The 27,679-nt window shown below is 41.7% G+C and overlaps 1 protein-coding gene across 1 annotated transcript in view; it reads right to left on the bottom strand.

Moving 5' to 3' along the window:
* The window catches only part of LOC131200942 (calcium-activated potassium channel subunit beta-2-like), a 590,719-nt gene that overhangs the window by 450,760 nt on the left and 112,280 nt on the right, over positions 1-27,679 (bottom strand). The window lies entirely within an intron of this gene.

The raw sequence follows: 27,679 nt of genomic DNA, 5'->3' as shown, positions 1-27,679 counted from the left end.
AAATAAGTACAAATTGGGAAAATAGTACTATATACATTGATACATAAAAGAGTATATTATAATTATATATTTACGGGACCGCCTACTGCTACCAAATACCTCTCACCGACCCGTGCGCTCTCACAGAGAGGGACTCCTCAGGGTGCCGTCAGCTAGGCAGTGCCGTCTGGCGACACCCAGGGGAAGGGCCTTCTCTGTGGGGGCTCCCACCCTCTGGAACAAACTCCCTCCAGGACTTCGCCAACTTCCGGACCTCCGAACCTTTCGTCGCGAGCTTAAAACACACTTATTCATCTGCGCGGGACTGGATTAGATTTTAAAGTTATGGGTTTTAAGGGTTTTTTACTATTTATATTATTTTAAATCTGGGCAATAGAATAAGTTTTTTAATTGTTGTTTTTTAATCTGTATTTATATGTATTTTAACTGCCTGTGAACCGCCCTGAGTCCTTAGGGAGATAGGGCGGTATATAAATTTGAAAAAATAAATAAATAAATAATAAATAATGAGCATATTAAGGTTAGAAGTTGGGAGACAAAAACTATGTATATGTAATTGCATTATTATTGTTGGCACTGTGTAAAAAATACACTGAACCAGTCCAGAGGTGAGTTTTGCATATTGTAGCTACCAGTTTGCCCAGCACTGGAAATGTGAGTGTGTGTGTGGGCGCATGCTCGCTTCGCTCGCTCGCGCGCCATCTGCAAATGTGTACGACATTAAACAACACAGCAATTTGCTTGTGCATGCTGTCCACACATGCATGCAACATCAAACAACATGGAAATTTGCACGCATGCGCTGTCTACACATGCGTGCGGGGTCAAAAACACAGCAATATAGGACGAGATTACACCTGGCTGGGTGGGCGGCTGGGCAGGCACTACCGGTTTGCCCGAACTGGTCCAAACCATCTGAATACCACCTCTGACCTAGTCATTACACTGTCCACAAAATGTGTTGGTTGTTAAAGGAAAACTACAGATAAAACATATACAAAAAAGAAAAGAAAATTCAATGAAACAGCTCAGGAAGAATACGCCATGGATGTAGAAGATGACTCATTTTTATAAAATTTCTCCAACAAATAAAATGAAGGTGGTGCAACATTTTTGAGAAATGGACTATGAAAAGGGGGATGAAAGTATGAGAGTGAGTGGTGGGAAAATTTGGGGTACTGCCTACAATAGAGAACCAATGTATGATCGCAATGCTTGCTGTTGGACTCTTTTATCTGTTTCCATCTATGATCAATCTTTGTATCTATTAATGAACCCAAAGATCGCAAGACCCCACCCCACCCCAAAAAAAGTCACTTATGATGCAGTCAACTCTCTATACTTATGAACTGAGCATGACTCTTTGGTATTGTCCCACCATGTGGCTTGGCCAAGTTGTTACTGAGTTAGTATCACCAAGACTAGTCTGACATGTGTATCACATTAGACTACAAGAGTGGTCTCCATAGGTGAACATTCTTCTACCTAATGTTTTATGGATTTGAAACATTTAGATCAAAGGCATTTGGTAAGGGATATAAAGATCCTACATGGTCTTTGAGTACATTGGGGGCTCCTCTCCAAAAAGCAGTAGGTTCCACCAGGATGAAAAGTAAATGAATATGATTTCATTTCTTTTGCATGTAATCAAACTTATACACTGTTCATATGATTACTCCTGAGTCATATAAAAATTACCATTTGGTGATAACTTCTGGTTTTTGATGTAGAGTTCTGGAGTCACGCTTGTGTATCACATTCCCTCAACACTGTCAAACTATTTACTAAATCTGCACTACTATTAATCTTCTCATCGTTCCCATCACCTATCTCCTTCCACTTATGACTGTATGACTGAAACTTTGATGCTTGTATCCTTACGATTTATATTGATAGTTTCCTGATCGCTTATTTGTACCCTATGACTATCATTAAGTGTTGTACCTTATGATTCTTGATGAACTTATCTTTTCTTTTATGTACACTGAGAGCATATGCACCAAGACAAATTCCTTGTATGTCCAATCACACTTGGCCAATAAAAAAATTCTATTCTATTCTATTCTATTCTATTCTATTCTATTCTATTCTATTCTATTCTATTCTATTCTATTCTATTCTGCATCTCAGGTACTTCCCAACAGTAGCTTCTTCCAAATGTTTGAACTTCAACTTCTAGGGTTCTCAACTATGCCTATGCTGGTTGAGGAATTCTGACAGTGGAAGTCCATGTAGCATCTGGAAGCTGTCTGGACTCTGAGAATTGTTTTAGCTTCAAATATAAAGCTGCTGACCTATATTGCATCAAAGTAATTGTTTCATTTTTTGGTATTACCTGTCTTGGGGATAAAAATATTTTTAGCTAGAAGGATCTTTCAACATGTGATAAATGAAATGTCCTAAAGCTCAGATATTACAAAGATATCGGGAGCATTCAGAAGTTGAGTTATTCTTCAATCCCTACTCACAGTCACTCATATCCTAGTCACTTCCTGTCTTGACTATTGCAACACGCTCTAGATGGGACTGCCCTTGAAGAGCATCCAGAAACTCCAGCTGGTGCAAAATACAGCGGCCTACATGGTTCTGTGCAGACCTTGGGAACTGCACTGGCTGCCGATTTTCCAGGTACAATTCAAGGTGCTGGTTGTCACCTTTAAAGCCCTTCATGGCTTGGAACCAGGTTATCTCAGGGACCGTCTCTTGCCGGTCACATCTACCTGACCCGTCAGAGCAGGGAGGCAGGGAATGCTGCAGGTCCCATCCCAGATGGAGATACACCTGGTGGGACCCAGAAGAAGGGCCTTCTCCATGGTGGCTCCCTCTCTCTGGAACATCATTTCCCCAGAGATTAGAATGGCCCTCACTCTAATACTCTTCCGGAAAGTGCTGGAGATCTGGTTCTGCCAGTGGGCCTGGGGAACCAATGGCTGATGTGATCTGCTGTCACTGGGGCAGGGGTTAGGGGGCAGGGGTGAAATGCTTCTGGTTCAGACCAGATCACCCGATCCGGTAACGATCGTGGTGGGTGGTTTGGAGAACCGGTAGCAATTGCAGTGCGAGGTTCCGCCCAGCCACCCAGCTGTCGTTACTTCCTAGTTTTAACCAGGAAGTAATGTGTTTTGTACCCTCTGCGCTTGCACGAAAAGATTTTGCACATGCGCAGAGGGTGCACTTCCGAACTGGTAAGGAAGGTAAGTAGATTTCATTCCCTGGTTGATTTTTTTTATTATATTCTATTAATTTATGTGAAGAAATGGAGGTAGTGACAGATTTTATTTTCCTGGGCTCCAAGATCACCGCAGATGGGGACTGCAGCCAAGAAATTAAAAGACGCTTGCTCCTGGGGAGGAAAGCTATGGCAAATCTAGACAGCGTACTAAAAAGCAGAGACATCCCCCTGCCAACAAAAGTGCGTATAGTCAAAGCTATGGTTTTCCCAGTTGCAATGTATGGCTGTGAAGGTTGGATCATAAGAAAGGCTGAGCGCCAAAGAATTGAGGCCTTTGAACTCTGGTGCTGGAGAAGACTCCTGCGAGTCCCTTGGACTGCAAGGCGAACAAACAAGTCAGTTCTAGAGGAAATCAACCCTGACTGCTCTTTAGAAGGCCAGATCCTGAAGAGGAAACTGAAATACTTTGGCCACCTAATGAGAAAGAAGGACTCACTGGAGAAGAGCCTAATGCTGGGAAAGATTGAGGGCAAAAGAAGAAGGGGACAACAGAGAACGAGGTGGCTGGATGGAGTCACTGAAGCAGTAGGCATGAGTTTAAATTGACTCTAGAGGATGGTAGAGGACAGGAAGGCCTGGAGGAATGTTGTCCATGGGGTCGCGATGGGTCGGACACGACTTCGCAACTAACAACAAAATTAGTTTTATTGTTTTAAATGAGGTTTTATATTCTGCAAACCGGCTTGAGTCGCCATAGGTGAATAGGCGGCAATATAAATTCAATAAATAAATAAGTAAGTAAGTAAGTAAGTAAGTAAGTAAATACATTGCTGCACATCCTAGTTTAGGATGGACCACAGCAAAAAGGGGAAAAAAAAACTTCCAATGGTGTCAATCAGAAGTTTGTATGCTAGCTGCAAGGTTCCTCTCTATGGTCCTGAATTCAGAATCTTGAGTCTGCCATTTGTGGTACTACCACAAATAAGTGGGACTCTGGATAACTGCCTCTTGCTGCCTAATGTCTCCTGAACTGGTTTAATATAGACAATAGAAATCCAAATGTTGCTTATTTCTGAACATTTATTGGCTATCCTTCAAAACACAGTGGTTTTCCTTAGGCAGCTTTGAAAACACATCAAAACCTATATTGAAAATAAGAGGTACATGAAAACAAGCACCTTGTGAAGCATAAGAATCAAAAGATCCATTTAAAATGCTTTATTTTAAAAAAAAACAAACTGGAGATCTTTCCCTGGTGAAGGAGGGATAAAGTAGGCATTAAGCTGGAATTTCAGATGTGAGATACTTGACCAAAGTCAGAACTTGATGGACTCAAGTGCAGCTCCCCAAAAGAGTCTCACAGGCTGAAATCACACAAGTTAACATGCTTAAGTTGGTTATGGTATTAATCTGTTTTCTAGATTTTCATAATATATTGAACCAAAAACTAACAGATCAATGGATTTTGCAAAGCTTAATCCTAACCTAGCACAGATCTTAAAGAAAGATACCTGCTAGTACATGTACATAATTTGGTCAAGTCTGTAGTGTCCCTTCTTTGCCTGAGAATGTGCTTTCAATGTAATTCTTCTTCTACTTTTTTAATGGCCTTCTCTTTCTCCACCGTGAGCTATGGTGGCGCAGTGGTTTGAGTGCAATACTGCAGGCTATTTCTGTTGCCTGCCGGCTGCCTGCCGTTTGGCAGTTCAAATCTCACCAGGCTCAAAATTGACTCAGCCTTCCATCCTTCCGAACTGGATAAAATGAGGACCCAAATTGTTGGGAGGCAATATGCTGACTCTGTAAACTGCTTAGAGAGGGCTGTAAAGCACTGTGAAGTGGTATATAAATGCTGTTGCTATTCCTCCTCCTTCCTCTTCCTCCCCCTCCTCCTCTTCTTGTTCTTCTTCCTCCTCTTCCTCTTCCTCCTCCTCTTCTTCCTCCTCCTCCTCTTCTTGTTCTTCTTCTTCCTCCTCCTCCTCCTCTTCTTCTTCCTCCTCCTCCTCTTCCTCTTCCTCTTCCTCCTCCTCCTCTTCTTGTTCTTCTTCCTCCTCCTCCTCTTCCTCCTCCTCTTCCTCTTCCTGTTCTTCTTCCTCCTCCTCCTCCTCTTCTTCCTCCTCCTCCTCCTCCGTAGAACAAAGTAAAACTTTAAAGAGTTACTTCAAATGAACATTTGAGCTTTAAAAAAAAAAAATCCCAAGGGGGGAAATATTTAATTTTAATCAGCTTTTGAAATACCGAAAGGAAGCTGACCCTGCTTGAAAGGCTTTTTTTGGGAACAGAATCCCAGAGGAATATCGCTCTCTGATGGGAACTACTATTTCATATATATATGGAGCACATAAAAAGAAGGAAGCAGATATGATGCCAGCTGCTGGAGCATAATGTATTTTATTATTAGCTACAGTCTAAGCAGACTGTAACTATGGGAAGATGTATCTTTTATTGCTGGTCACGATTCCAACCAAAATAAATTAATTGCAATGTTTCTTAGCAGGGAGCTCTTTTCCCCATAGGCTTTTAAGTAAAATATTGAGTTCCATCCCTTGGTGATTCTGTAATTCTGGGTATTTTCAAGGCAAACCTTCAAGGATGATTCTTCAGAGACTCATCTATGATTTGAAGGCGCACATCATTTCATGCAGTTGGTTTCCCGTTCTATCTTTCTTTTCAAGGAACAAAATCAAAATTTTCAAGGAACAAAAAAAAAAGGGGAAAAAAAGGAACAAAATCATCACCAATCTCTTTCCACTTATGACTGTATGACTGTAACTTTGTTGCTGGCAATCCTTATGATTTATATTGATATATTGACCATCATTTGTGTTGTAAATGTTGTACCTTGATGAACGTATCTTTTCTTTTATGTACACTGAGAGCATATGCACCAAGACAAATTCCTTGTGTGTCCAATCACACTTGGCCAATAAAAAAATTCTATTCTAAAAGGTAACGGTAAAGAATCCGTTAGGGCAATGCTCATCTCTGTTTCTTGGCCGAAGGAGCCAGCATATTTCCATGGTCATGTGGCTGGCATGCACTGTGGCTGAAGTGCATGGAATGCTGTTACCTTCCACCGAAGTGGTACCTATTTATCTACTCACATTTGCATGCTTTCAAACTGCTAGGTGGGCAAGAACTGGAGCAAGTACCATGTTTCCCCGAAAATACGACTTACTCCGAAAGTAAGTCCTAGATTAATGTTTACATGTGCACCCAATATAAGCCCTAGCCCCCAAAATAAGCCTTAATTAACACCCTGCCCACTTCAGGGTGCTCGGGTAAAAATTAAGATGGGGGGATGGGGGTGGGTGGAGCTGCTTTACTACTTTTTATTTTATTTTATTTTATTTGCATTTATATCCCGCCCTTCTCCAAAGACTCAGGGCGGCTTACACTATGTTAAGCAATAGTCTTCATCCGTTTGTATATTATATACAAAGTCAACTTATTGCCCCCAACAATCTGGGTCCTCATTTTACCTACCTTATAAAGGATGGAAGGCTGAGTCAACCTTGGGCCTGGTGGACTTGAACTTGCAATAATTGCAAGCAGCTGTGTTAATAACAGACTGTCTTAGCAGTCTGAGCCACCAGAGGCCCTTTGGAAAGTTGCAGCTAGGCCTCGCACACCTCGGCCCATTTCTTCTGCAGCCAGCAAGGCTTTCCTCAAGGCCTCTGTAGCTGATAACAGAGCTCTGGATCGATTGGGAACTCTGTGATCAGCTACAGAGGCCTTCAGGAAAGCCTTGCTTGCTGCAGAAGAAATGGGCCCAGGTGTGCGAGGCTTGGCTGCAACTATCTGAAGCTGAAGACATTCCTGAAGGCCTCTGACAGCAAAAAGGAGGCCAGGGGTGACACACACAAATGAGGTGAGTCAGTGGATGACATCCCCCCAAAAAACAAGACTTAATGCCTTTTTTTGTGGCAAAAAAATACATATAAGACAGGATCTTATTTTGGGGGAAATGTGGTAACAGGAGCTCACCCAACCATGCAGTGCTTTGGTCTTGAACCTGGGCTGTCAACTTTCCAACTCACTTCTTTAACCGCTAAGCCAGGGGTCTGCAAACTTGGCTCTTTTAAGACTTGTGGACTTCAACTCCCAGAGTTCCTCAGCTAGCATTGCTGGCTGAGGAACTCTGAGAGTTGAAGTCCACAAGTCTTAAAAAAGCCAGGTTTGCAGACCTCTGCGCTAAGCCATCATCACATCCCCTTATAAGGAACAACATAGGGTTTAATTTAAATCAGGATCACTCTTGCAGGGAGCAGGTTAGGGTTTTCCTAAGCCACTTCACCCCAAATTTGTTTTCTCTTTTACAAAAGTGGAATAAAAGCCTTTGCTGTCACAAAAACCAGCGAGAATTTGATCTTCAGATTCTGTGATTTTTCTGATACTGATCTTAAACTAAAATGGTCTTTGGCTACTTTGATATCGGATAACATGTTACTTATTTCATTGTTGACTTTAGAGAAGCAATTTGAACAACAAGGGGATATTTTTAATGATAATACAGGAGAAAGAGAAAGCAATTCACCCGCAAAAAATTGAATACTGTAGTTTTCATTCCATTAAAAAAAACAGTCTTCATTTTGGGGGGAAAAACAAAACAAAAGTAGGATCACGAATATTGTTTTAGGTGCATATTAAAGTTAGCTTTCACAAAATAATGGAAAGATAATATCTCGTAATATAAAAAAGGTGTCATTTCCTCAAATATCTTTTTTTTATTATTTTGTATTGCTGGATAGACCATTGTCACCACCCATAATAGCCCATCCATGTATGCTGCGCTTTCCTTAGCTTTTTAGAAATAAAACCAATGTTTAAAAATGGTCCAGAATAAGAATTGGCAGAGGCAGAGTGGGCAGGAAGAGAGAAGAGTAAGAAATTAATGAGTTCGAACACAAGGAGCTCAAATGCCTGAAAACTAAAAGCTTCCAATTATTTCAAATGACAGTGTGCAGAGGGTGTGAAAGGATGGCCTTTGTATATGTTAATGCCTTGCCAGACACTTTCCCTTGTTGCTTTTTAAAAAAAAGTTGGTAAGGTTGTTAACAAGGCTGGTCCTACAGGGGAGGATAGTTAGGTCTTCTCAATCTCCTTGTCAACCCTGAAGCTGGCCTGGCGGAAGCCATCTTGGAGCTTCAGTGCTGCCATACTGGAGCTGAGGGATAGGGAGGCGGGGGGATTAGAGATAGCTGGGGTTGTGTAGTCAAAATAGAATAATTTCTCTTGGGAACCAAGGACGTTCTCACACCTGGTCAGAGGAAAGAGGAGTGATGTCACCAGACCATCAGACAGCGCCTGGACTGGACCATGTGACTGAGTGTTTGGGATTGGGGGGGAAACTTTCACTTTTAATTAGGTGAAAAGCTGAGGGACCCTTCAGAGTCAGTTTCTGCCAGATATGTGTCAATATGATATTTCCAATAAATATCTTTAAGAAATCTATTTGCCTTCGAGTTTTTTTTTTATTTGCATTTATATCCCGCCCTTCTCCGAAGGCTCAGGGCGGCTTACACTATGTTAGCAATAGTCTTCATCCTATTTGTATATTTATATACAAAGTCAACTTTTATTGCCCCCAACAATCTGGGTCCTCATTTTACCTACCTTATAAAGGATGGAAGGTCAACCTTGGGCCTGGTGGGACTAGAACCTGCAGTAATTGGAGGCAGCTGTGTTAATAACAGACTGTCTTACCAGTCTGAGCCACAGAGGCCCCTTAGAGAGGGCTTTTGCTTGATATGGATCTATTACTTGGAACTAGGGGTGCTAATTTTACATCTGGTTTGCCGAACCGCTAGTTGCAAGGACTGGCTGGCCCTGCCTACCCCTCCCCTCCCAGAAGTCTCCACACAGCCCATTTTGGATGCCAGGTAAGTGCAGGGCTTGTGTGGAGGCTCTGAGAGGGCGAAAAACAGGTCTCCCATAAGTTCCGGAAGTCTGGAAATGGGCCCATTTCCAGCCTCCGGAGGGCCTCCAGACCTGGGAGAGGCCATTTTTACCCTCCCCAGGAAAGTCTCTGGATCCTGGGGAGGGCAAAAAATGGGCTTCCTTGAAGTTCCGGAAGTTCTGGAAGTCTGGACCCGTTTCCAGCTTCCAAAGGGCCTCTGGAGCCTGGGGGAGGCCATTTTTGCCCTCCTGGAGGCTTAAGGAAAGCCTCTGGAGCTTGGGGAGGGCGAAAATGACCCCCCTCGCCATGGTGCCGGAGGCCAAGTAGGCCACGCCCACCATGGCCATGCCCACTCAGCAACCCAGGCAGAGAATTTGCTAAAAATTTTGAATCCCTACCCCTGCTTGGAACCCTGACACCCCTTGCCCAAATTTCCAGGTCACCCACAAGAAAGGTTCACAGATAGGAGCCAAACACACATCTGAAGACAAATCTACTATAACGCCCTTAACAGTCAGATTCATGTGAATGGGTTTCAGAAATCGATTTGGTGGTTTCCAAACGAAAAGGGAATGCTTATTATGTGCCACCAAGTCATGTCAACTCTTAGCAATGACTTAGAGCAGGGGTCTCCAACCTTAGTAACTTTAAGGCTTGTGGACTTCAACTCCCAGAGTTCCTCCGCCAGCAAAGCTGGCTGAGGAACTCTGGGAGTTGAAGTCCACAAGCTTTAAAGTTACTAAGGTTGGAGACCTCTGACTTAGAGAGAACTGTGTCCTTGATGATCTGTTCCTAAACCTGATCTTTCAGCTCTTCCAATGGGACAATTATTGCCACTTTTAAGTGAGTCTATCCATCTTGCCAATGGCCAACCTTTATTTATTTATTTTTATTTATTTATTTATTTTGTTACAAAGTATATATAACCATAAGCATGAAATACACAGTATATATATATATATATATATATATATATATTTGTTTTCTGAGGTTTTCACGGGTGTTTGTATATAGGTCTTTGGTTGTTCGGGTTTTCTCCCGTGTAAAATTGGAAGTATCTTGGCGACGTTTCGACGAAGTCTCATTCGTCATCTTCAGGCTTCAGCTTCGTGCTTCTGGGAGCAATGTGTGATCGCAGCTGTTTCTTCCTTTTAACTGCTAGTGGGGGTTTAAACTGATTTAAACTATATATATATTTGAATTTATATCCCGCCCTTCTCCGAAGACTCAGGGCGGCTTACATTGTGTAAGGCAATAGTCTCATCCATTTGTATATTATATACAAAGTCAACTTGTATTGCCCCCCCAACAATCTGGGTCCTCATTTTACCTACCTTATAAAGGATGGAAGGCTGAGTCAACCTGAGTCCTGGTGGGACTCGAACCTGCAGTAATTGTAATTGCAGGCAGCTGTGTTAATAACAGACTGCATTAGCCTGTTGAGCCACAAGAGGCCCCATATATAAGCGTAAGCATGAAATAACTATATAATATATAAGCATATATATAAGTATGAGTATGTAATAACTATATTAATTGGATATAATGAAAGAAAATAATAGGACAGGAATGGTAGGCACTTTTGTGCTCTTATGCATGCCCCTTACAGACCTCTTAGGAATGAGGTGAGGTCAATGGTAGACAGTTTTTGGTTGAAGCTTTGGGGACCACAGAGTCAGGTGGTTTATTCCAAGCATTAACAACTCTGTTACTGAAGTCATATTTTCTGCAATCAAGATTGGAGCGGTTCACATTAAGCTTAAATCTATTGTGTGCTCGTGCATTGTTGCAATTGAAGCTGAAGTAGTCTTCGACAGGAAGGACATTATAATAGATGATTCTATGAGTTAAACAGGTCATGTCAAAGGCGGCATAGTTCTAAATTTTCTAAACCCAGGATTTCAAGTCTGATGGCATAAGGTATTTTGTTGTATTCGGAGGAGTGGAGTACTCGTCTTGTAAAATATTTCTGGACACGTTCAATTGTATTGATGTCAGAAATGTGGTATGGGTTCCAGACAGTTGAGCTGTATTCAAGAATTGGTCTAACAAATGTTTTATATGCTCTGATTAGTAGTGTAGTGTTTTTGGAGAAGAAGCTATGCAAGTTTAGGTTTACAATTCTTAAAGCTTTTTTTGCGATGTAGTTGCAGTGGGCTTTGGCACTTAGATCATTTGATATAAAAACCTCTTTTTTTTCTGTCCTTCCACCTTTTCCAGCATTGGAGCTTTCTCCAGAGAGCTGGGTCTTTGCATGAGGTGTCCAAAGTCAAATAATTTGAGCCTGCTCATGTAAGAATTCTTGGTTGATTTGTTTCATGATTCATTGTTTTGCTTTCTTAGCTCACCATGATATTCCTAGGGGTCTTCTCGACACCAAAATTCAAAGGCATCATTTTCTGATCCTGCTTCCTCAAAGTCCAACTTTTGCTTCCTTAAGAGTATCACAGCTTGCAGTATTCTGATCTTTGCTAGGTACAGTCACATTCTAGCATTTGAATATCTTTTTTAAAAAAATGACCTATGATCTCTTGTCTTGTTGACAAACTTTATCAAAATATTGTACATACTTCAAAGAGAAACATCCAGGGCACAGGTGAAATCTGAACTGGTTTACTACCAGTTCGCTGGCTGCGCATGCACACTGCGCGCACGCATTCACAGGGCTCACAATGCACCAAATGTGAGGTGCGCGCACGGAGTGCAAGCCAAAAGGAGGCATGGGGTAAGTAGAACAGCGCACGTGCGGGTGTGTGTGTGTGATCAGCTGTGGCATGTGATCTTTTTTTTTTTACTTTTAAAAGCATTTTTTTACAACCTATTCGTCCGAAGATGCGTGGCTTAGCTGTGATCGTCAGAGCTTCTTTTTTTACCTTTTAAAAGCATTTTTTAAAAGAATCAGCAAGCCAGCAAGCCAGCAAGCCAGTGTTGTGACTCCAGCCCCCGAACATGGCCCCATGCCCGAAAGTGATTCCAAGAGTGAGGGGGAAGGGCCGGTAAGGCTTAGCTCGGGGTCACCGATTCCTTTGGCCCGGCTCCAGGAGCCAGAACCAGACCAGTTGGAGGACGTAATGAGGCCGTCATTTCCTGATTCCTCCCTTCCCCAGGCTACGCCTTCAGACCCATCTGACAATAATAATAATCAAGCTTGGATCAATCCGCGCTTCAGAAGATTAGAGAGGCGGCATCATCAAAGGGAAGGGTGGGGCTTCCCTTTGATTCCACAGGATATGTAAGGAGCTTTGGGACTGCTCTCATTTCACGGGAAGAAAAAGCTAGCTGAACCGTTTCAAAAAGAGCTGAAAGTCTTACTCTGTGAGTCATTTGGTTTGAACTTTGGCAAGCAGCTGTGATTTCTCTGCCAGGACTGATAAGAGCTGTGAATCCACTGGCTGAAGGCCAGCTCGTTGATCCGAAGTGGGGAAGGAGACAGAACAGCTTGCAAGCGGGTGACTGGGCGATTGGGTTGGCATGGGTGGGGTGGGGTGGGGTGGGGCAGGGATTTTTGCTACCGGTTCTCTGAACCACCCACCACCTTTGCTACTGGATCAGCCGATCCAGTCCAAATTGGGAGCATTTCACCTCTAATCCAGGGGTCCTTCAAGTGTTAAACTGTTCTGGGCTGCTAAAGACAGCATGGCCAGTCATCAGAAATTATGGGAAGTGACATCCCAAACATTCAAAGGATATTATCCAATGTATTTTGTAAAAAAATATGAAGAAAAAGTTCAAGATAACAATAGCACTTAGACTTACATACCGCTTCACAGTGTTTTACACCGTGCTGGGTTATATTGCCCCCCAACAATCTTGTTTTACTGATTGGGTCCTTGTTTTACTGACCTCAAGAAGGATGGAAGGCTGAGTTAACGTTGAGCTGCTCAGAATCGACCTCCTGGAATAAGCAGAGAGTTAGCTCTGGACAAGTGCCACCATGCGCCACCACTGTGCCATCATGGCTCAAGGTGCTTTTTTTTTTAATTTGCATTTATATCCCGCCCTTCTCCAAAGACTCAGGGCGGTTTACACTGTGTTAGCAATTGTCTTCATCCTATTTATTTATTTATTTTATTTTATTTTTCATATTTATATACCGCCGATGCTTTTTTTTTTAATTTGCATTTATATCCCGCCCTTCTCCAAGGACTCAGGGCGGTTCACAGGCAGTTAAAATACATATAAATACAATTAAAAACGACAATTAAAAAACTTATTCTATAGCCCAAATTATTAAAAACAGTATAAATAGTAAAAACCCCTTAAAACCATATTTATATACAAAGTCAACTTATTGCCCCCAACAATCTAGGTCCTCATTTTACCTACCTTATAAAGGATGGAAGACTGAGTCAACCTTGGGCCTGGTGGGACTAGAACCTGCAGTAATTGCAGGCAGCTGTGTTAATAACAGACTGTCTTACCAGTCTGAGCCACAGAGGCTTTCAAGTCAAGTTCAACTCTAGTTACTACATGGAATATCTACAGGCAAAAAAATAACCTCCAAGACCACTCCTGCCAACATTGACAGGGCAAGCCGCTAGAATATAAAGTGAGAGCAAACCCCATTCATTTAAAGCACTGATGATGCTACCTGGTTTGGGTAATGAAACATCTACAAGAAAGCAACCAAGTTTGGAGGACACCCAAGACCTCTCATATCTCTAGAATATTATTTTAGCAATAATAGGAACTGACCTGCTATTGCCTTTTTCTAGAAGGTTGGGTTTTGGAGTGTAGTCTAGTCTAGTCTGTTGGCTCTTTGAAGTCGTCCAGATAAGAAACACAACAATGAATACTACTTTTCAGGGGTGGGTTCTACTTACTTTTACTACCAGTTCGCAGTGGGATCGCGCTCGCTCGCTTCACTCACATGCACAAGCTTCCTGATGACGTTGGGGTTGGTGGGCGGAGCCTACCCCCGGTTTTACTACCGGTTCGCAAGAATCAGTCCGAACCGGGGGCAAGCCACCACTGCTAGTTTTGTCTTTATTGTAAGATTACATTATAATAGAAACTTGCAATCCTCTTCATCTTTTCTTTTACTCTCCAGAACTCTAGGAAACATCCCTCTGAAATTCTTTCTCACAACCCTTCTGTTTCTGTGGGCTGAGATATCTTTTGCATGATAGTTGTCCAGTCTTGGGCTTTTCTTCCTATTTCCCAAAGTCTTTCTCACATACTATTACAAGCGTATGATCCAGGGGTGAAATCCAGCAGGTTCTGACAGGTTCTGGAGAACCGGTAGCGGAAATTTTGAATAATTCGGAGAGTACCACCTCTGGCTGGCCACAGAGTTGGGTGGGAAGGGAGATTTTGCAGTACCCTTTCCCTGGAGTGGGGAGGGAATGCAGATTTTGCAATATCTTTCCCCCAGGAGTGGGGAGGGAATGGGGATTTTGCAGTATCCTTTCCCTGGAGTGGGGAGGGAATGGATATTTTGTAGTATCCTTCCCCTGCCACGCCCAACAAGCCACGCCCACTGAACTGGTAGTAAAAAAATGTGGATTTCACCACTGCTATAGTCTTACTATTCCTTGATGAGTCAAGTACTACTCTGAGTCTTATTCTTTTGATCCCTGCAATTGGTCAAGTATTGCACGAACCTCTAATAATAAGCTTGATTTCTCCTCCTGCAATTATCCTGATTGACCTCCTTGGAACTTTTCTCTGAATCCTTCTAAAAGTGTCATATGCAGAATTGCACACAATGCTTGGTCTAGGATCTGAGCAAAGCAGAATAAGGTGGCATAGGTATTTTCTTTGATTTGGATATTACGTTTTTGTTGATACAGCCTAAAATACTCTTTGCCTTTTTTCACAGCTACACTTAGTTGTCAGCCCAGACTCTGTTTATCATCAACTGATATTCCAAAATCTTTTTCAAGCTAGCTATTTCAAATCCCCTTTGCTTGTGCAGCCGATTTTTGTTTCGTAATTGAAAAACTTTGCACTTCATTATGTGTAATTTGCCACTTTCAGCCCATTTCTCCAAACCATTGAAACTGTTTTGAATTTTATTTCTGTCTTCCAAGCTATTAGCTATCTTATTCAATTTGGTGTCATTTGCAATTGGCACCACCACTTGAAATGCCTTCACTTCTTCCCAGGCACGCAACTTAGTTCAGTACAAACTCTGGACTAATAAGGAAAAGATATTATAGACTCCCTTTAATAAGGTCCTCTCTTGGATCTGTCTGTCTGTCTGTCTGTCTACCTATCTACCTATCTATCTATCTATCATCTATCTATCTATCTATCTATCTATCTATCTATCTATCTATCTATCTATCTATCTATCTATCATGGAATTCAATTTTTTTTTATTACCGGTTCTGTGGTACTGGCTTGGTGGGTATGGCGTGGCTTGGTGGGCGTGGCAGGGGAAGGATACTGCAAAAATCTCCATTCCCACCCCACTCCAGGGGAAGGATACTGCAAAATCCCCATTCCATCCTCACTCTTGGGGGAAGGACAAATTATTAGCAAATCTTTTCTTGAAAACCCTTAGAGATGGGAACACCCTTTCTATTTATGTTTTCCTACTCCACTTCTATCATTGGCTGTCTTAGTTTTTTAGACCTGCCGTGGATGGTTGATGGAGGAAAGTAGGCTATGCACAAAGTGCTTCATTGATAACATTAATTATATTGTCTACATCCATAAATCATTAGCTTCCGTTATTTGTAACGGATAGGTGCAGCTTCTCAGGTATGCAACTGTCTCCTTCTTTGCCTCTTTGATTGGGATGATTCACAAGGATTTTTTTTTTTTTTGTATTTTATGTTCTTATTTAATATGCTGATTCCCTTGTAATTGGAATGTAAGCTTGTTAAACACAATCTGATTTCTTATATCCCCCCTGCATGCCTTTCTACTGCCTTCTTTTCAGATGGCAGAGGCTGAATAAAGCCAATGTAAACCTAAATCCAATTTAAGCTAATGGAAGACTATGAAGCCCAAGCATGTCATGGAACCACAATTTAGTGAAAATCCTATCTCTGGATCTTCGTGCAGATATTGCTTGCAAGAACTAGAGGAAATGAATTCACTGTCTCCAACCATGGAGGAAAGGTTAATATTATGTAATATTCTTACACAAAACGAAATTGAAGTCTCTCTCTCTCTTTCCTCCTCTCTCACACAAACATAAACACAGAGAATACGTTCTTACATATAAAATAAATTATGGGGATGGATAAATATGTCACAGTTAATTTAGTACAGAGTGTTATGGTGTCGTACAAGGGGAAGGCAATGGGATGGAAGAATCTGATTCAATTTAGAGCCGCTTCTGTTATTGAATCTACTCCAAACACCAGGATTTCATAACCTAGTCTGTACATCCTTAAATTAGATTATGCCAAGTATAATTGCGTATCGATAGCCATGCTCTTTCAAATGCTGTGAGGCAAAGTATAAGTCGCAAAAGTGCATAGGAAAGAGATGCACACATTAAGGGAAAACAGTTCAGGAAGGTGGATATATTTGAGTATAATCCATTGCCTGAGGAAAATCATTTGCAAAAATTATACGGCTATGCAATGTTTTGGGTTTGATTTGATTTCCAGAAAGAACTTCTAGGTGAAGGTAGCACCTGTTTGAACTTCTTAAACAAGAACCTGGGATCTGCCCTTTTCTGGAACCATGTGGCAGCTGTAGAAGGCAACCACATGAGAAGCCAAAGGAATATTTGAAGAGAATGGAAAACAAGAGTGCAAGAAAGCTACATCTTTTTCTATGTACCTATCATATCTTACCATCTGCCTGTTGTGACCAAGGCCCAAGTAGTAATTACTAAACACAATTCAGTCCTCAACAAACTTATTTTATTAAAACAGCTGAGAATTAATTCATTCTCAACTTAGTCCAAAACAAAATTCTTAATAACCAGTCCATCGGCCTTATCACCAACCTTTGATGTCTTTGGCAACCTGCCAAAGGCTTTTCTTGGCAAACCCCCCACAAAGTTCAAGAGACGCTGACAAGAAGCATGGGAATCAACGTTGCTTTCCTACAAAGAACCCAACGGCTCGTTGCTGCTCTTTTAAGCCTCATAGGAGTGGCCAATCATCTTCTGGCCTTACTCCTGAGTTGTCCTTTTTTCTTCAGCTGCTCTTGCCTTCTCGCAGCTCTTCTCATGCGTGCACTAGGAACAGGCTCCTCCTGTTCCTCTGCTTCTCTGCTGTCTGCCTCTGGAGGCTCCAGAGTCCGCGCATCGCTCCCAGATGGCCCTGGCCCCATCTCTGCCTCTGACGCAGAGCCCTCATCCGGGCCTTCCCCTGACTCCAGGACTGGCCCATTGTCCTCCCCAGCCTCCTCACTGTCCAACTCTGTTGCCAGGTCCGCAGGCTGCTGGTGGACCACAACACTGCCCAACCTATTTTCCCAGATTAAAAGACAGACAAGGAAGAACTCAATGTCAACAATCCTGTGTCAACTGTCAATCTCCACAGAGGGGTTTCATCCCAGCTTCCAACATTAGATACTGTCCTGATCATGTTTCTACCATGTGCCCCCATTTTACAAATCTTGGTTTTCACTATAAATATGTCTTTCCTCTCCTCTTCTTTTTACAGGATTCATCTTATTTTATATAGAAACTGGCACCTGGTGCATTTGTTTTCTTTCTTGCTTCTTGCGGTTCTGTAGCCGAATGAAAAACTCCAACAGAAAGACATCACTGTCACAGGGAAAGATGGTCTCAGATATGGATTTTCAATCACACCATTTGGAAAACCTAGCATTCGTTTAGCATCCTGATGAATGGCTACTCTATAAAGATCCTGCCTTCACCTAATATTTGTAGAGCCTCTAACGTGAGTCTCTACACATCTATTCATAAAATGCCACCAAGAAGCAGTTCCTAATTGAAATTTCTGCGAATGGCTTCGCAGTTCAATTTATGTGACGGTTTATCAATTGTCAGGAACATGATGTACCCATCATTTCAAATACTGTACAGAATGAATCTTTTCAATAGCTGGAATCAAAGCAAACTTTCTCCCTTGTGGTGTTGTGTGTGTGTGTGTGTGTGTGTTTTTATCATTTCAGTCATGTCTCTGGGCTGGGACGTTGGCAAGAGGACCCAAATATCTTCCAATGTCATCAGATCGGGGTTGTCCCTAAGTGTTTTGCAGCTTGATGCGAAGGACGAATTCCTGGTCTTTGAAGTTTCCATGGCAACCTCTCTTGTGTCTTTGAAGCAGAGAGGGACAAACTATTGCAGCTCTCCGTTCCCATTCAACAGGGCAAGCCCAAGAAAGCAAAGACCACAGCTTTCAATAATTAATGCTAGTTGGGTCAAATCAGAATATCAGAAAACTGTACAAAGAATTTCTCACACGGCGTTCATGCAAGAAGAGTTCCTTGGAATGATCTGAAACCTTCTTGCCAGATTTTGTTCCTTCGGCGCTAAATTCCTGTTTACCAGAGAAGCTGTCAAATGACTTGACGTTTCTCTCTTAATTGTTTACGTCTCCTCTTCTCACAAATTGTCACATAAGGTAAGGGACGATGGGAGTCAACGTGAGAGACAGCTGGGCATTCTCTGGCATTTGGAAGTCAGAGCTGTGCATGCCACATGGTAGTTTGCAAGCTTCAGTTCCTGTGGAGGATACCTGCCTATCATTGCATCTGAAAACAGCACCTGCTGTCAGCTATTTTTTTTTTTAACGTGGAAAAGAGAATGAGGAACTTTTTTTTTCAGGCTAGTAAGTAAGGTCAAGGATAAAAACTTCAGCTCTGCCTACTTTTGTACCCATCCACAGCTGGTGTATGGAACCCCACAGCATGGATGAAGATCATATGGACTTCTGCTTTGTAAAATGCTAAAAATGGACTAGTCTTATATTTGTGTTGGAAGCACTGAAAGGATGAAAAAATTAGTTGCCTGGGGCAGGGGTCACCAACCTTTCAGACCTTAGGGACCACTAAATTCATAATGTTAAATCCTCCGGACCACTAATATGATCTGCCTAATGACCGGCTAAGTGGGTGTGGCTAGGAGGTCATATGACTGGGTGGGCGTGGCCAACTCAATGTCACTCATGTCAAGGGGCACCTCGCCAGCCTCTACTTTTCCCTCCCCTTCCAGCTACTCCTGCCTTCCCTGCCCGGGCTCCTTCGGGCCCCAACAGGAAGCAGTTGTTGGATCTAAGCAGTCACCAGGAGAAACAGTTGGCAAAACAGCTCAGTTCAAATTGGATCTGACTGAGAAGGAGGCTCAGCAGAAGCACCTCACTGACGACTAGAAGCATAGGCTTTTCAAGCAGAGGGAAGATGTGCGGGAGTGCAAGGCCAGGTATCGGCACCTGGAGGCTCAGTGGGCTGAGATGGTCAGCCAGTTCCAGGACATGATGCAGTCCCACTAGAACGAGGCCCTCTGGCTCTTCACCACCAGTCGTGCTTCCCTCCAGCCTCCAGCCTTCACCCAAAACCCCACACCGGGAGGCTGAAGCAGACCCCAAGTCATAATTTCTGCCCCCCCGACCCACACAAAAAGACCCAAAGGGGGAGACTCTCTGCAGCAACATAAAGGTTCATTGCACGTATCCATCCCAGGGGCCCTAGTTTGAGGACTCCTGATTTAGTGCAATATAAAAAAATGCAAATAATTGCATTTTCTGCGGACCACCAAAATTTTCTCACGGACCACCAGTGATCCTCAGACAACCAGTTGGTGACCGCTGGCCTGGGGGATGGCCAGCTGGTGTCTCCTTTCATGTCCCTCTTAAGTTGCCCCTTGAAGTGGTACCCATTTGTCTACTTGCAGTTACCCTCTTTCAAACTGCTGGGTTAGCGGGAGCTGGAGTGAGTGACAGGAGCTCACGCTGTCATGCAGCAGCAACCTAGTCTCCAACGTGAGCCTGCCAATTGTCAATCCAGTGTCCTAACTACATAAGCAACCTTGACTTAGAAATGTATTTGCCCTAACTACAAGGAATGGATCCTCTAACTATATTTGATTTTACATAGTTCCATGTTGAGCATTTTGCATTTTGTCAGCCACAATAATTTCTGGAAGTTCTGCTAGAAGTGAAAAGATAAATATCAGTTTTCACTTCTAATTTCCTTCTCTGTGTTTCTCAGCTGCTTGTGACATTGATGGATGCCACCCAGCTAAACCAACCAGCTACACTGACGTGGTTGCACAAAGACTTGTAACTGTAGGAAGTTAGCACCCATCCCTCTCCTAGAAGAATGAAATATTTTGAGAAATATTAAAAAGGCTGAATATATTTCCCTGGATGAGAAATGGAGAAACATGTTTTTAAAGACAAAGCAGCTCCCACCTTCCTGTCTGCCCCCACCCCCCGACCTTTGTCAATGGACATCATCTGCAACACAATAGGACACATCTAGCAACCGAAACTCCCCACATGGCATCTGGGGAGATTACATTAGCCAGAAAGGCTAGCTATGACCTCTGACAGCAACCAATCAGGATACTCTTCCTGTGCCCCAGGAAGTTCAAAGCCAGAGAAGGTATAAAACCCAGGGACTCTCAGCATCTCGGCCCCTTTTCTGCTCAGGAACTCAAACCATGTGATCCTGTCCACCATTAAACCATCTTTCCAAACAGTCTCCATGTTTCCAGTGTTTTTTCCCCCACTTGGAACTGAACCCAAAAGGATAGTTCTTCCAACAACTTCAAAGAAGGTAGTGTAAATAGAATAGGAAGAAGGGTCCATGGTGGTCTCTGAGCTTGGTTGTTTTCTTGTAGATCAGTGGTAGTCAACCTGGTCCCTACCGCCCACCAGTGGGTGTTCCAGCTTTCATGGTGGGCGGTAGGGGTTTTGTCCGATACAGAAGCACTTTCCTTTTTTTAAAATTTAATTGACTTTTAAAAAAAAAAATCATAGCATTATTTAAAAACATTTTCATTAGGCTTTCATAAAATTCCCCGTGACAATTTAAATTCCTGAAAATATACTATTTGTATCGCCCATGCAAAAGTTTAGTTGACGTTACGTAAGTGAAACTAAATGGCACTATAGTGCGACTGCAAACAAAAGAGCCTCGTCCCAGAATAGCTCGCGCATCTCCCCCCACACCACCCAGCTGTAACAGACAAGCAGAGCTGGTAGCCTGCGCCACCCCCCCCAAACCCAATCCACGATGCACGAGAGGCATGCGCAGACGACGATACATGGCGCATTACTGTGGAACTGGTGGGCAGTTAGAAAATTTTACTACTAACAGAAATACAAAAGTGGGCGGTAGGTATAAAAAGGTTGACTACCCCTGTTGTAGATGAAATGAAAGAAATGACTGCAAGAAAACAACCAAGCTCAGAGACCACTAAGCTACAAATATTCTCCTCTTTTGGTAGAATATGAAGAAACAAAGGGCTTCTGAGAGAAGGGATTGGAGACATTCAACCCCCTTTTTAGCCATTCTGGTACAACTGCACACTTAATAATGTCTTCTCTTTAGTTTACAAAGTTCGCATCCTTAACACTTGCAAATTAAAAATGCCAGGACATTAGGAAGACAAATCTTGCACATTCCGCGAATACAAGATTAGCTTACATATTATGCAAATATTATGCAAATATTATTTCCTTCATACAGCAAATGAATTAAATGTGTTTGATTTAATTAGATTGGTGTCATGAACTACATTCCACAACAGAAGAAGAAACAGCTTGTTTGAGACAGCATCAACTCTGCTGGACCAGATAATCTTTTCTTAATTGCAAAAATGAGGAGAGAGAAACTGAGATGGACAGAATGAAAAGTAATTTGATTCAGAACATTTTCTTAATTTTTTTTTCAACAGTTGGTGATGAAAAATATTATTTTTGAATGTGGATGTGTGAGTTTTCATTGGCAGAAGATATTCACAATTTTGCAATGTTAATTTTTGACAACTTCTGGTATTTGTCGTGTATCCATACTACAACAGTCACTATCTAATTTGCTGGGAAAAAAATCTATCCCATATTATAATTAAAACAATGTTAATAAACAAATAATACATATTTATAAGAGCCAGTTCGGTCTAGTGGTTAAGGCATCACGCTAGAAACTTGGAGATTGTGAATTCTAATTCTGTTTTAGCCATAAAAACCCAGTTCTGTCTTAGCCATAAAAACCCAGAATTCTAGTTCTGTCTTAGCCATAAAAACCCAGATGAGATTTCTCACCCAGTGAGAAAATAAATAAATAAATAAAATGCATTAATTCCCTTCCATAAACGGGTGTAAAATGAGAGACTGCTGTGAATGAAAACACACAGTGATGCAATTCAATATTCAATATCTGGATCCTCAGATATTGAGATATATTTCTGGTTTTCATGTTTCTGCAATATTCAGGGATAATATTGCCTGATGTTTAGAGGGGTAGAGCACACAACTTGTCCATCATAGCCAGAGGAAACGAAATTTAATTTGTTCTTCTGACTTGCCTGCAGAGGTTCTTGCCTGCATTCACAACTTCTGACTTGCCTGCAGAAGTTTTGAATGCTCCAACACTGGAAATTTTTAAGAAAATTTTGGATAACCATCTGACTGAGATGGTGTAGGTTTTCCTGCCTGGGCAGGGGTTGGACTAGAAGGCCTCCAAGGTCCCTTCCAACTCTGTTGTTGTTATAATTAGCTCTCTTGACTTCTCTTGAAAGATTTTCAGGACACTTAAGAAAATACCTCACTATTGCATGAATGTAATGTGAATATTGGGAATAGAATGAAGAACACCAAGATAAGAAATAAAAGAAATCTGAGCCAGGATCAGAAATGGAATTCAAGAAAGCATCTCAGAGAAGACCCTCCCTGGTTTGCATGAAGATAGATAGATAGATAGATAGATAGATAGATAGATAGATAGATAGATAGATAGATAGATAGGTAGGTAGGTAGGTAGGTAGGTAGGTAGGTAGGTAGGTAGGTAGGTAGGTAGGTAGGTAGGTAGAAACACACATTCAGACATGGATGATTCAGTCAAGCAATAACATTTAGACTTATGTACTTAGTGCTTTACAACACTCCCTGAGCAGTTCACCTATGTCAGCAATCTGGGTCCTCATTTTACCAACCTTGGAAGGATGAAAGGCTGAGTTCAACTTTGAGCCAGTCAAGACTGAACTCCAGACTGTGGGCAGAGTTAGCCTGCAATTCTACCTTCTTAACTACTGCGCCACCATGGCTTCTGTATAACCTTATGATAAAAACAATATTAGCATGAATGACTTTGTTTTCCTAATCTGGTTTACCTTGAAGGTCTGACAGTAACATCCAATTAAACTGAATAACAATGTCTTTCTAGGAGTGATTTAAAAGGGACGTATGTGAGGTCCTTGGTGCTCTTTTGTCTTCTAAAAGGGATTTACAATACTGTCCCTGGTATTTCCTGATATCTGTGAGTATTTAAAATCCTACTAGAAATAAGATCCTACAGGTTTTTTCCCAAATGCAAGAATTTGTTCATATCGCTGTAGGACTATTACAGTGTAATTTTCTGCCTGTATCCTCTTCTGTGATTGACATAAAACTACATATTTTTTGGAGTATAAGACACACCAAAGTTATAAGACGCATCTTAGTTTTTGGGGAGGAAAATAAGAAAAAAGCTGATTGGCAGGTGGATCGGCCTCCCGGAATACCCCTAATCAGCTGTTCCCAGAGGTGAATTTTAGCAAAAGGTTCCTTGGTTGTGAGCTCTGTGCCTTGCTTCTTTTTTGCTTTTTCTCCTGCCTCTAAAACTTCTGAAACTCTGTTTCAGAAAAAATGTTTTTCTGCCTCCGAAAGCTTCCAAAACAGAGCTTCAGAAAAAAAAGCCTCTGAAGCTCTGTTTGGGATCTTTTTTTCTGAAGCTTTGTTTGGGGGCTTCTTTTCTGAAGCTTCATTTCTGATGCTTTTTTCAGCCTCTGAAACCTCTGTTTTTTAGAAGCTGGGCGGGGCTACATTCAGAGTATAAGACACACCCAGATTTTCACCCTCTTTTTGGTGGGGGGAAAGGTGCGTTTTATACTTCGAAAAATATGGTAGGTGTAATTTATTTATTTATTTATTTTATTAAATTTTTATACCGCCCTTCTCCCGAAGGACTCAGGGCGGTGTACAGCCAAAGATAAAAAACCCAATAAATATACAATTAAAACAAACAATTTAAAACAAAGCATATTACAAAAGTGGCCAACATTAAAAATTTAAAATTTAAAACCCTGAAATAATAAAAACCCAATTAAAATTAATAAAACTGTTAAGCCAGTCCCGCTTGAATAACATAACATAACATAACATAACATCAGAGTTGGAAGGGACCTTGGAGGCCTTCTAGTCCAACCCCCTGCCCAGGCAGGAAACCCTACACCATCTCAGTCAGATGGTTATCCAACATTTTCTTAAAAATTTCCAGTGTTGGAGCATTCACAACTTCTGAAGGCAAGTCGTTCCACTTATTAATTGTTCTAACTGTCAGGAAATTTCTCCTTAGTTCTAAGTTGCTTCTTTCTTTGACCAGTTTCCACCCATTGCTTCTTGTTCTACCCTCAGGTGCTTTGGTGAACAGCCTGACTCCCTCTTCTTTGTGGCAGCCCCTAAGATATTGGAACACAGCTATCATGTCTCCCTAGTCCTTCTTTTGTTAAACTAGACATACCCAGTTCCTGCAACCGTTCTTCATATGTTTTATCCTCCAGTCCCTAATCATCTTTGTTGCTCTTCTCTGCACTCTTTCTAGAGTCTCAACATCTTTTTACATCGTGGCGACCAAAACTGGATGCAATATTCCAAGTGTGGCCTTACCAAGGCATTATAAAGTGGCACTAACACTTCACGTGATCTTGATTCTATCCTCTGTTTATGCAGCCCAGAACTGTGTTGGCTTTTTTAACAGCTGCTGCACACTGCTGGCTCATATCTAAATGGTTATCCACTAGGACTCCAAGATCCCTCTCACAGGTACTACTATTGAGCAAGGTACCACATATACGGTACTGGTGCATTTTGTTTTTTTGGCCTAAATGTAGAACCTTACTTTTTTCACTGTTGAATTTCATTTTGTTAGATAGCGCCCAATGTTCAAGTCTGTCAAGATCTTTCTGTAACTTGAGCCTATCTTCTGGAGTGTTGGCTATTCCTGCCAGCTTGGTGTCATCTGCAAATTTGATGAGTTCCCCATCTATCCCCTCGTCCAAGTCATTGATGAAGATGTTGAAGAGTACTGGGCCTAAAACAGAGCCTTGGGGTACTCCACAATAAATAAGTGTGTTTTTAGCTCACGGCGAAAGGTCCGAAGATCAGGCACTTGGCGTAGGCCAGGGGGAAGTTCGTTCCAGAGCATAGAAGCTCCAACAGAGAAGGCCCTGATTCCCCTTTCTTATAGACAAAAGCCATTAAAATCCATCATTTATTTGTAGGATATAAGAAAATTCAAAAATAAAATAGTATGCAAGTTTATAGGTTAGAAATGCATATAAGTAAAGATTCAATTTTGCTTAGGCAGGGGGGTTGGACTGGATGACCTGCAGGGTCCCTTCCAGCTCTGCTACTCTGTTAAATTTGTTAGACATTATTCTGCTTTAAGATAGTGGAGAAAAGACATGGTGATAATGTAACAACGTTGTGTTAGAATAAATCTTCTTTGTTTGAGGCCCCTTAGAAAAAGGCCCAGCTATGGGAACATTCCTTAATACCAGGGCAGTAGAGATAAGGAAGAGCTATGCTTGCAAAATATTTTATGGGTAGTAATAGGGAGGTGTTGAAAAAGATGTAATTAAAGAAAGAGATGATGTTGTCTCTGAAGGTATCACCAAATTAGTGGGGATCGGTTACTGGGTCCGATGTAGGAGGGGCATGGGAGGGTGTCATGATAGGGAACTATAAAATGTGATGCTTTTGAAATTTCAGGTGTGGCTTCCTGGCTCAAACTCCTCTATTGAGATCTGCTGGGATACAATCCTATTTTTCTTTATTTATTTATTTGTCAAACACAACACTATATATAAGTATAAGCAGTGGTGGGATTCAAGTACTTTAACAACCGGTTCTCTGCCCTAATGATTTCTTCCAACAACCAGTTCGCCAAACTGCTCAGAAAGTTAACAACCGGTTCTCCCGAAGTGGTGCAAACTGGTTGAATCCCACCACTGAGTATAAGCATGAAATAACCTACGAATTGGATACAACCAAAGGGAACATTAGGACAGGAACAGTAGGCACGCTGGTGCTCTTATGCACGTCCCTTACAGATCTCTTAGGAATGGGGTGAGGTCAACAGTAGACAGTCTTAGGTTAAAGTTTTGGGGATTTTGGGAAGAGACCACGGAGTCTGGTAGTGCATTCCAGGCATTAACAGCTCTGTTACTGAAGTCATATTTTCTACAATCAAGATTGGAGCGGTTCACTTTAAGTTTAAATCTATTGTGTGCTCGTGTGTTGTTGTGGTTGAAGCTGAAGTAGTCTTCGACAGGAAGGACATTGTAGCAGATGATTTTATGAGTTATACTCAGGTCATGCTGAAGGCGACGGAGTTCTAAATTTTCTAAACCCAGGATTTCAAGTCTGGTGGCATAAGGTATTTTGTTGTGATCAGAGGAGTGGAGAACTCTTCTTGTAAAATATTTGTGGACACGCTCAATGAAATGTGGGTTCCAGACAAGCGAGCTGTATTCAAGAATTGGTCTAGCAAATGTTTTATATTCTCTGATTAGTAGTGTAATATTTCTGGAGAAGAAGCTATGTAAGATTAGGTTTTCAAAATTGATTTTAATAAAATCTCTTTGTTTTCATCAACCCATGCTTGTTGGCTGAATTCATTTCCAGCATATTCATCCACAAATTTTGGGAGATTAACGAAGTTGCCTAAACCTTCCACTTACGAGTCATCCTGCTGAGACATAGCCAACTTTCTTTTTTATTTAAGTATGTGAATGTTTTTATTTTTTATTTTTGCGTACATAGAAGATTTGGATCTAGGGGAAAAAAAACAACTCCAAAGATTTAAATACTGTCTCCCCATGAAGCCCATTATTTACGTGCCAGGGAGAGGTGAAGGCTTAAATAATACACACCTGAGAAGGCTTTGCAAAATAGGGAACATGATTTAAACAAATGGAAATGTCAGTTTGGTAAAAAGAAAAATCACTTCTATAATAATGGATCGGAACTTCCTTCCTGTTTGTAATGAGAACAGCATAGGCTTGAGAAGCTGCTAGGAAGCATATTCAGTAAATAAGTAATGAATTGAAAATGACTTTCAGGCCTGGAAATGTTTATGTGCCAGATTGGGACAACTTCACAAGACTTCTTGGACCTCAGTTATAGTACAGGTCTGGAGTGAGAATGGAGATTGCACATAGAGAGCTTGTATTGTTTATTTCTTAAATTAAACCTCAACAATTCTTGCACCTTTTCAAACCAAATAAAAGCTCCCTTTTTATGTCCACGTGATTCCTTAATTTGGGACAGAGACGGGGCAACTGAATGGAACTGAGCGTTTACTGCCTGGCTGCCCTTCCTGACGCCTACAAGAAGGTCACAGCAGATATGTTTTCTTTGCACCCTAGGAAAGAAACCTCTGTCGCTACCTAGGATTGAACTTTCAACTTTCTGAGTGGGACCCAATAAATAAATAAATAACTATATATTGGCAGATGTATGAAA

This window comes from Ahaetulla prasina, chromosome 6 (genome assembly GCF_028640845.1).
Source record: "Ahaetulla prasina isolate Xishuangbanna chromosome 6, ASM2864084v1, whole genome shotgun sequence".
Lineage (NCBI taxonomy): Eukaryota > Metazoa > Chordata > Lepidosauria > Squamata > Colubridae > Ahaetulla > Ahaetulla prasina.
The sequence above is the reverse complement of the archived record's forward strand: the minus strand, read 5'-3'. Positions and strand labels throughout refer to the sequence as shown.